Here is an 11,601-nt window from a genome sequence, read left to right as displayed (position 1 = left end):
GACAAGAGTTATGTGAAAACTATCGACATGCTCAAGCAGCGATACGGGAAAAACGAAGCTCCTATAGAAATGCACATGAAATAGCTAGCTAACTTGAGTACAGTAGCAAGCTGAAGTGAGTATGAAGGATTGAGAAGTCTGTCAGACAAGGTACAAGTGCATACACGTGGGCTGGAATCCTTAGGCGTGAAAATCTTGTCCTATGAATTGATGCTACTACCAGTATGAAAAGATATTTACCTGCGGATATGCACATTGGGTTCCAACTGAAACAAAGTGAATCGGCTGGTAGGTCTTCAGATCAAGATCAGAATATAACTGAACATCATGAAGAAACTCTGAAGCGCTTGATGAGGTACAATGCCATAAGAGAGTACTTGACTAGTGGAGTGGTAGAACTGGCGGAGGAACAAAGGGCATCAATGACACACTGCTACTACATGCCGCATCAAGCCGTCATCAAGAAAGATTGTCAAACAAGAAAATTAAGAAAAGTATTTGATGCGTCGTCATCGTCCACAAAACGGTCATCTCTAAATGACTACCTCGAAACTGGACCAAATCTGAATTGTGATCTCGTTAACATGCTGAAGAACTTCCGACCCCATCGCATTGCAGTGACAGCTGATATTGAGAAGGCATTCTTATAGATTTTAATACATGAGGAAGACAGAGATGCGCTGACTTTGCTTTGATGGGATGTAATTCTGAGTGGTATCGATGTGAAGATCGTAACATGGAGAATGTCAAGAGTGACGTTTGGCACTGCCTCTAGTACTTTCTTGCTCACAGCAACAGCACAGCACCACCTCAGCAAGTTGGAGGGGAAATTTCCGGAGACGATTAAACAGCTGAGGAGAAACATATACGTGGACTACATAATAATGGGAGCCGAATCACCCAAGGAAGCCAAAAATATTGCTCTGGGAACCAAAGGAGATTTTTCAAGAGGCGTCAATGACTCTCATAGAGTTCATTACAAATGAGCCTGGATTACAACAAAATATAAAAAAAGAGGAAAACGCAAGCTTCGGAGCTTCCACCGAAATAAAGGTCCTTGGCATATGATGGAACTTCAAGGAAGATAGGCCGTACCTATCGTCGTTTGACATAAATGACATCGACACCAGTGGTGCACAAACGAAGCGCTAAATGTTACAGCTCACCGCAAGAGTATACAATCCTCTGGGACTCTTTACTCCGTTCACGGTAACAGCCAAGCGAGAAATACAAAACATGTGGAGGAAAGGGACGTCTTGGGACGACTCACTGCCAGATGATGAAACGGAGACATAGAAGAGATGGAATGAAGAGCTGGAATCGATTCAAGAGTTCAGTGTTTTATGGTGGTTTGATGTAAGACAAAACAGAAAGCCTACTTATACGGAACTTCACTTGTTTTCAGATGCAAGTCCATATGCATACGGAACAGTGGCATATTTGATAAATCACTACGAGAACGAAAAGGAGGCTGAAATAATAATTGCAAAAGGAAGAATAGCGCCAATGAAGCAAATATCGTTACCACGACTTGAGTTGATGGTTGAGTTGCTGTCTGCACGCATTTCTGAATACATCAGAAGCGGATTTGTAAGGAATTCGAATGCTGGAAGATACTGGACGGATTCGACCATTGTTCTTGGCTACACGGAAAGAAAAAAAAAACCAGACATCTTTCTAGAGAATAGGGTGAAGGAGATGAAAAAGAAAACAAAGCTATCAGAGTGGAAATCCATTGCAAGTGAAAGGAACCCATCTGATCTCATGACCAGAGGTGTAACCAGAGTGGAAATACATTGCAAGTGAAGAAAACCCAGCTGATCTTATGACCAAAGGTGTAAGCGCAAAGGCTTTGATACAGTCGGACCTATGGTGGCATGGTCCAAAGTGGCTTCTCACGGAAAACAAGACAACAGAGCAGACGTAAACGGAAGAAGACCTTGAGAGTAGTGAATGTTATGCCTTTAACACGTGCACGTCAATTCTAATCGTTATCGATGCAGACAAGTTAGGAACCTACATAAAATTGCTTGGGTTCTACATAATAGCTTGGGTTCTGAGATAAAAATTATTAAAAAGAAGCATATAATCGGCGATCTGAGTTTTGAGGGACAGAAGAGTGCAGAAACGGCGATAATAAATTTGGGCGACGAAAGATACGGGGAACTTATACTATACGAGAGCAATACGACTAAGACAGCAAGGATGTTTCTTTGTGGTAGGGACGTTTTTGAAGATCAACAAAGACTAATAAGGCACAATGGTCGTCTGTCTCAAAGTGGACTGCCATACGACGAAAAACATGCAATTGTGCTACCATAGTGTACGGCTGCTACAGAGGTGCTAGTATGACATGTGCATCAACTAGCGTTACATGAAAGATTCAGTGCAACACTGTCGTAGCTTAAAACAAAATATTTAAAAATCCAAGGAAGGCAGCTGATGAAAAAGGTCATTAATGGATGTTTAAAGTCAATTAAGCAAGATACAGCACCCCTGCCTGCTGACACAGTAAAGCACCAACAACCATTCGAAGTAGTTTGTGTAGATTTTACAGGCCTGATGCCCATAAAAGACGCCGTGAAAGGCATGACAAAACTGTACATCGCAGTATTTGTGTGTGCAATAACAAGAGCTGTACATATCTAAGTTGTCGACAGCTGTAAAACAGAAGTATTCTTACATGCATTCAGAAGATTTACAGCGAGAAGAGGCTTATGTCGCACAGTATATAGTTACATCACAAGAACATTCAATAAAGCCAACAGGGAAATAAATCGTATGCTGAAGGAATTAGAAGAAGAAGTCTCTAAAAGAGGTCACCAGGGAGTTGAAGGAGTTACTCGAAGAAGTATCTAAAAGAGCTAACCAAGGAAATAAAATAAAGTGGAAGTTTATCGCCGAACAAACGCTTGGTGGGGATGCTTCTACGAAAGGATAATACGAAGCACAAACTCATCAATGTGGAAAGTCGTCGGAAAGAGACTTCTAACCAGGGAAAAGATCGAGACATTAACCACTGAAGTTGAGGCAGTGCTAAACTACAGGCTGTTAACTCATGTGCGCAGCGAAGCGGATGAGCCGCTACCTATTGTGCCGGCTGACATAATAGGTGGAAAACAGACTTCCAGGCAATGACGAAGATCAACATGAGGTTAACATTGAAGAAATCTGGAGAAAGCGGCAAAACGTCATGAAAGTCTGATGAAAAAGTTTGAACAAGTAATATCCGAAGGAATCGAAAGAGCAAGCTTACGCAAGTAAACAAGAAACGAGAGTGAACCTAAAAGTCATCATATTGCTTGGTTTACGCACTCCTAGATCACTTTCAAACTTTGCCAAAGTCATGGAAGTTTATTCTGGAGTCGACTAGAAGATACGCTCATGCCTTTTGAAAACCAACAGAAAACTTATTCGGAGACCTGTACAACATATCTACCAACTTGAAGGTTGTTTACGATGAGGACAACAAAACGTCATGCCGGCCGGAAGCTATTAAAACTCGCCGAAGACAAGGAGAAGAGGAAGAAGACAAGGGGCACGGAAACGCGCGCGTGCATAAGCAAAATAAAAAAAGAAGATTGATTCTTGCTGTTTGTTCACGTCGAACGCTGTCCACGCATGTCTCGTCTCGTTTCTGTGACGGCATGGTCTCATCTTCCATTTGTTCTAACTGTCCATTACAGGAGTCTATGTGGCAAGTGCTGCTGCAATTTGTCATTGCAAATGTATTTTGAAACGTTGTTCTCACTGCTTTCTAAGCCTAGATGTTAAATGCTTTGTCACATTCGGCCACTGCTCACGTTGTTCCTTTGCACGCCTTTTAGTAACTGTGGGAGCTGTAACGAGCGTGTGGTGCCCTGCCTAGCCTAGTTTCATTACCTCGCCAAGTTCAGCAGGTAACCTTGGTCGTGCTTGAATAATAAACACTGAGGAGTGCTCCTTGGCAGTCAGTAGCTGTTACTTCGCCGTGCGTGTGGTGTCGCCCTTGTTAAATAGAGAGTGGCGCCTCGGCCCTTCCTCTCGGTCATGGTCTTCGGGGAAGATCGTGACACTGGTGACGAGTTCAGTTAACGAGTTGACCCACGCCATCGAGAGCGGCAAAACAACACCCACTGCATCTGACGCCATGCCGCTGTACGGAAGGCTTGAGCCGTTCGAGGGAGACTGGTCCGTTTGGCCCATCTATGAGGAGCAAGTTCATACGTTTTTTCGCGCTAACGACACGCCCGAGGAGAAACAACGATTTCCTGGCAAGTTCTGGAACCCAAGTCTTCAGTCTGTAGCGAGAGAGGAATACGGGATGACGGCCAACGTGATCGTGTCGTTCTCTCGCCATTTTGTTATCCAAGGCGATTAGCCGAAGTGGAGCGGCGGTAGCTGCAGCGTCCAAACTGCCAGGTGCGTCAGCTTGTTCTACCACAGCTCGCGCATCGAGCTGTGGCATGAACTGCACAAGAGCCATAGCGCGGTGGCTAGAAAAATGACGATGATGATGAATGGTGATGATCATGACGCTAAAGATCACTCTGCCCCGCAGAAATGAAGCCAAAATGAAAAACGATGGGAGTGTATAAACAAGAAGGTTCGTGACGTGAGTCAAAGTGTCCGGAGGCAGTACAGGTCGCCAACAAGAAGGGACCATCGGGAACTAGTGGGTCTCTGGTGGCCGACACTGAGAGAAACACAGCAGACGAAGATGAAGGAGCTGGGTCGCAGCTGTCATGGACACTTGCGTCGCACGACGACTGGTTGGGAGAATTTGAGATAAATGCGGCGGTTCGAGCGGACGCGGCTGACAAAGGTGCCCCCATCTAGAGCAGTGGAAAGGCGCTGAAAGCCCCGGCGGGGTGGTCTAGTGGCTAAGGTACTCGACTGCTGATCCGCAGGTCGCAGGATCTAATCGCGGTTGCGGCGGCTGCATCTCCAATGGAGGCGGAAATGTTGTAGGCCCGTCTGCTCAGATTTGCGGGCACGTTAAAGAACCCCATGTGGTCCAAATGTGCGGAGTCATATGGTGGTTTTGGGACGTTAAACCCTGCAAATCAATCATCAAGTCGCTGAAGAACCCGCGTCAGTGATGTGGGCGAAGCGGTCTGATGGATCAAAGCGGAGCCATGATGACCGAGGAATAATATGGAATGGTCGTGGCGGAGTATCCGACAGCAGATATGGTGCAAAGGCTGTCAACAAAGAGCAGTACTGTGGCTGTGCTGATGCGGACGCAACCATCGATGAAACACTGACCTAAGAGTTACAGTGCGGCTGCCTTGCTGGCGCGGGTGACCGAGTCGACGTACGTGGAAACGCCATGCTCGAAGAAGCGCGCGAAGGTCACGGCAGGCAAGCAGGTCTACAGCGACTGGTCAGTCGATGTGCCACGGAGAGGTAGTCGATGTCTGGGTCATGGCGAGGGGCACGTCTGAATTCAAGGTGCATTGTTGCGAGGTCGTGTCACCCTTCAAGGACTCCGGAGGGCAGTCAGGAGATCCAGTAGGCATGGGCTCTACCGGAAGGTCGGCTGGCGTACCCGTGCTCGTCGGGGAAGGCTGGTGATTGTCCGCCTGAGTGTGTGGTACACAAGGTGCAGTCTGTTGTGTCATAGGCAGACCAGGCACGTCGTCCTCAGGGGCGTCGGTCATAGTCCCAGCGTCTCGGAAGTTTGGCCACGCTTGATGGATTATGGCTTTAACTTCGGCTGCAGGAAACTGCGAGGGCGATGCTGGTTGCTGCTGGCAGGATACCCAGAGAGTTGGGTTTGGTATAGAGTCGCCCTCTAACATCGGGGATGGTGAAGGTTGCACGACCGAGAGGTGAACAGCGGGTGCAAGGATGTCTGCGCCAGACTGCTAGGTGCACGGCAAGGTAGCTGTCGTGAAGTCGGGTGGGGCCACGGTGTCGTGTGCCGTCGATGTCGCGGAAGAAGTGGAGGTGGCAGGCACGTGTCACGGAGCTGCGTACGCGGGCGCCGAGGGAATGCACTTCTCAGAGGGGAGGTCAGTCACAGTGGGGGCGTCTTCTACCTCGTGGTCGTGGTCAGGTGCAGGATTGGATGTTCCTGCGACCGGATCAGAGGTACAAGTAGTCATAGACGGGGAAGTGAGCTCTTCGTAAAGGTAGGGCTGCGGGCCGTCTGGTACTGCTCTCTGCAGCGGAGGGGAAACCTGGAACTCGGGGCTCCCCGGAAGTGGACGGTAGGCTTCACTGTAGCAGGTGAACACCGCAACGCAGAGGTCATCGAAGGTTCGCGGGCTGGAGGATGACTGGGCGGCTAGATGATGCAGCTCAACCGGGAGGGCGTCCAGCAGAACAGCGTGCATCATTGGCTGTGCCTTGATGCTATTGACCATGAGAATAGCATCGAGCCGCATAAACCACGCTCGTGGGTAGACCAGGTGAAACAACTGAACTTGAGGGCAGAGTTGCGGAAGAATGCAGCGGGCTGCTCGGCAAAGGGCGTGTTCTCCGGGTCGCCAATGCAGAGAGAGAGAGGAAGACAGGACGGCAGCCAACGTGGTCGTATCGTTCTCTCGCCACTTTATCATCCAAGACGATTTACCGAAGCGGAGCGGCGGCGGCTGCAGTGTCCAAACCGCCAGGTGCGTTAGCTCGTTGTACCATAGCTCGCACTTGGAGCTGTGGCATGAGCTGCACGGGAAGCGCAGTGCGGTGGCTAGGAAAATGACGATGATGATGGATAGCGACGATGATAACGCTACAAGTCTCCTGCCCGACCTCCTAAAATTGGCTACACCGCATACCAAGACGCTCAGCGAGTTGCTCACTACACTGCGGTCGCACTTCAAGCCGGCGTCGTCCGCACTAATGGGGCGTTTCCGCTTCAGCAACCAGAGCCAGCGGGAAAGGGAGAGCCTCGGGCGGTTCGTCGTTGAGGTTTACCGAGTACCTGCGCTTTTGGAGACCAGCTAGACTCGCTTCTATGGGACCGTTTCGTATGCGGCATAAACAACCCCGCCATGCAGACAAGTCTCCTGGGACTTCCCGACCTCTCGTTGGACGACGTGGTGAAAAAAGCGCTGGCGATGTACGCGGCAACAGAAGATGCCGGCGAAATTGCGGGTGCGGTGTCAACAGAAGCAGCAGTCTAGTTTGCACGTGAGGCGTCATCGGAAGCAGCGGTCAACAAGGTGGTGGCAAGGGGGGGGGGTAGATGCAGTTGCTGTGGTGACGCCCATTCCCCCTCACAGTGCCCGTTCGTACATTCGTAGTGCTTCACGTGCGAAAAAACTGGGTACCTTGCACAAGTATGCCGCACGGGGAAGCAGAACAGCGGACCACAGCAGCAGCCTGGATCAAGCCCAGGTTCTACAACAGCCCGCGGTCACGGTAAGCGTCGCAAGTGGCGGCGGGGAAGTGCGGCAGCAGGCTCGAATTCCTTCGTGGCCAGGCTCAGCATAGTGACAGAAGACCCGCCCATTTTCGGCAGGTGGCACACAGGCCTTGTCCCGTCGTCTGTGCTGCCTTACGTACTAACCGTCGAGGTTTGCGACTGCCACATTTCTATGGATCTGTACACGGGGGAAAATGTGTCGGTCATGGCTGGCAAACTTTTCAAAGGGGCATTCCCCGGAGTGGCCGTTGAGGCTTCAAGCGTCATGCTGCAGAGTTAATTGGGAGATCTTTCCTAGGTCCAAGGCCATGCCAAGGGCAGCGTTCATTTTGGCAACAGGGAAGCAACCCTTCTCTGTATTTGACCACGTGATCGTGACCGACGCTGCTCGGCAGGAATTGGATTTGCGCAATGGGTGTCTGGCTGCCAGAAGGCCATGTCCAGAAAGCAGCCCTATATGGCGTGCAAGACATTTCGAGCCTCCTAACAGAATTTCCGGCTTCAGATTGAAGGCCTCAAGCTCAAGCGGGAAAAGTGCATGTTCATGGTTCCTAATGTAGAATACATGGAACACGTCATCTCTCAGGCCGGCGTGACTCCGGCCCCCCGCAAGGTTGAGGCTGTTCTGAAGGCGCCAAAGTCCCATAATAAGAAAGACCTGTAAAGCTACTTTGGCCTAATTCATTTCTACAGGAGGTTTCTGCCCAACCTGTCTGCGCATCTGCAGCCACTGCACATTCTGCTTCATGATGGTCAGCATTGGGCGTGAATGGAGGAGCAGGGCGTGGCCTTTGAACACAGTAAACAGCTAATCACCAAGGCACCGGTACCTGTGCTCTTCGATCCAGCCAAGCTTGTGGTCTTTACTGTAGAGGCATCACAATACGGTGTAGAAGCCGTACTAGCGCGCATGCCAAGGACGCCCGCTGTCATTTGCTTCTCGTTGTCTTCAAACAGCGGAGCAGCGTTACAGCCAGCTCGATAAGGAAGGCCTCCCCTCATGTTTGGCGTCGAGCGTTTTCACCAGTACCTGAGAGGCTGAAAGTTCGAGGCAGTCACGAACCAAGAACCAATGCTGCGGCTACTGGGATTAGACCAGGTGGCTCCCATGCAGGCATCATCTCGTGTGGTGCGATGGGCCTTGAAGCTGGCGGCCTACAGCTACCAGTTTGTGTGCCATCTGGGAAAAGACCTGGGGCCTGCTGATGTCAAGAGCCGGTTACCGCTGCCACAGCTGCCTGCTGTTGTTCCTGAGTCAGATGAAGTGCTCGTGCTGGAGCATGCATACCCAGAGGTATGCATACCAGCGCAGAGTATCTGGCCTGGCTGAGATAGAACGGAATCCACCGAATGATGGTTTTTTCGTAGCACACTGCTGCAAACAGCGCAGCTGAGCGGGTGGTGCAGACTATTAAGGACAATCTTAACAAAAGCCAGGTTGGGAATTTTTGTACGCAGGGCGCCCGCATACTCTTCCAGTATCTGACTACACCTCACGATGTCACCAGCCGTGCCCCCTGTGCGCTTTTGCTGGGACGGATGGGGAAGACACCGTTGGACATTCTCCACCGAGATCTCCAGTCCCCGGTGCTCCTCAAACAGCAAAAACGCGAGCTGGCTGCTGATGAAGGGTGCCGTCCTGGGCAACTGCTCACGCCTGGAATGCCAGTACTCGCCGAAAATTTCCGTTCTGGCTCACCTTGGTCTGCAGGACACGTGGTCTCACCTGCAAGCTCCTCCTCTCTGCTTGTACAAATGCAGGTTGGAACCACATGGCACTGACATGCTGACCATGTGAGGGCTAACCGCGGGACCTGGCTTGTATCCATGGCAGCACCAGTTGCGGCAAGTGAGACAACCATTTCGCAACGAACAGGCACCTCCAGTTTTGCGCGACAAGTTTGGCCACCAGCAAGTTCAGTGCCATCTCTGCCAACCACGGCAGAGTCTCCAAAGGAATTAAGGGCGGCTTAGTCCGCACCTAGTGCTATCGCACCTAGTGCCTCAACACCTGTACCCAGGCAGACGAAGGGTACCAGACGGCTTTTCGCCTACCTAAACCAACGTAGAGTTGGCTGAGACCTTTATTTTTATTTTGTATTCAATAAATGGGAGTGAGGCGTGTAATGAGCGTGTAGTGCTCTGCCTAACGTAGTTTAATTACCTCGCTGAAGTCGGCAGGCAACCTTGGTCGTGGTTGGATTATAAATACCGAGGAGCGCTGCTCGGCAGCCAATATCTGTTATTCCGCTGTGCGTGTGGTGTCCTCCTTGTTAGAGAGCGGCACCTCGGCCCTCCCTCTCATCCATAGTTTTCGGGGCAGATCGTGACAGGAGATTTTATTTGTTGTGTAAAACGTGCAAAGCTGTTGCAGTATGTCATCGCCGTCGTGCTCTCTTTCCAAATCTGGAGTTATTATACTTTGAACTTGTATTGTTTCTGTCGAAGGAATTCTTTTCCTTGGGAGTAAGAATTTCTGCGACAATGTTTGTGTCACTTCCTGTCGGTAGTTGATGGACGTGTTCGGTTAGTTTGTCATCTGGCCTGGTTCGTATAGCATGGTCACTTGTCAATGCCCGATTAGTATTAAGACGATCGAGACCAGGGACTGCTTCGAACGAATACGGTTTATTGGAAGAAGTGAAGTAGCGCGCGCTCGCTCCAGGCAGCAGTCTTCTTTCTTCTTCTTCCGGCGTTTGATGATGATATTATATAGGTTCCCGCCTGCCCAAGTTGAAATGTGATAAGCTCTCGCGGGCTATTTGAAACAACCTTCCATTGGGTATATGTGGTTCACCGATCTTCTTAGAAGCTCTTTTTTGCCTGTGCGAAGGAGACAAGCTCTTGTTATTCCGTCTCGCCCAAGGTAGAGCTTTTCAATCCGGCACATTTTCCAAAATGTTCTTGGAGCCTTGTCCTCAACCAACACTATGTCACCCTGTGAGAGTGGTTTTGCTTGCCGTGTCTTGGCTTTGACCGTAGCTCCTATTTCCTTGATATATTCTTGATGCCATCTTTTCCACCAAGTGCGCACGAGTTTGCATCTGCGTCGCCATGCGTCTTCAATGTCACCGTTGTATAGTCTTTTTTGTCCGCCTTGAAGCTGTCGCCGTCCACCTATGATGTCTGCCGGCGTTAGTGGCATTGGCTCGTCAGGCTCTCCATATACGTAAGTCAATGGTCGATTGTTGAGTGTTCCTTCAACTTCTGCTACAATAGTGCGTAGCTCCTCTACCGAAGCTGTGCTTTTCGATATTATTTTTCGCATCGACGTCTTCAAGCTTCTTATGAGGCGCTCGTAAAATCCTCCCCACCATGGCGCGCACTCGGCTATTGTTTTTCATTTAATTTGTTGGCCACTGCAGTAATTCTTTAAGACCTCGTTGTTAATTGTTTCGAGCATTCTGTTGATTTCCTTTCAAGCTTTTATAAATGTTTTGGCGTTGTCCGAGTATATTACGGCTGGTATTCCCCGTCGAGCTGTAAATCGTCGGAATGCTTGTAGAAAACTCGACGATGACAAATCGTTGGTAACTTCCAAGTGTACTCCTCTTGTTACCGCGCAGGTGAATATCAGTACATATTGCCTCACAATCTGGTACTTGTCCTTTGCGTAAAGAGGTCCTGTGAAGTCAACTCCCGTAACTTTGAATGGCTCTGCTTCAGTGACTCTGTCTGCCGGAAGTGGAGGTATGTCTTGAGTTGCCGGTCTGGAGTTATGCCTCTTGCAGACGACACATTTGTTTAGAACTCTTTTCACTGCTTGTCTACCCTGCAATATCCAGAACTTAGTTCGAAGTTGCGCTAGCGTCACTTGAACTCTTCCGTGTGATACCATTTTATGCACATGACGTATTAGCAGTTCCGTGAAATGCTCATCCTTTGGAATTACTATTACGTGCTTGTTGAATTCTTGGCTGCACTGCAATCGTCCTTTCTGTCTGATGATTCCATCGTCATCAAGGTAGACTTCATGTCCATTAATTTCAAATGATCGATTGTTTGAAAAGACCTCACCCTTTGTTTGTCTCAGTAATATTTGGGCCTGTCTTACCCAGTATTTCTCTGCATTTGTTACCTCATTTCCTGTCAACGGCCCTTTGTGATTTTCCTTTCTTGTGTTGTTTATGAATCTGAACACCCATGCTGTCACTCTTATAAGCCGTCCGTATGATGAATACCTTTCGATTTCCAAGATTGGCGCAATTTCGGATCTTCCCATGCATTGGTGACATTGTGTTTTATGCTGG

Source organism: Rhipicephalus microplus, chromosome 1, assembly GCF_043290135.1.
Source record: "Rhipicephalus microplus isolate Deutch F79 chromosome 1, USDA_Rmic, whole genome shotgun sequence".
NCBI lineage: Eukaryota > Metazoa > Arthropoda > Arachnida > Ixodida > Ixodidae > Rhipicephalus > Rhipicephalus microplus.
This window is presented reverse-complemented; position numbering follows the sequence as displayed.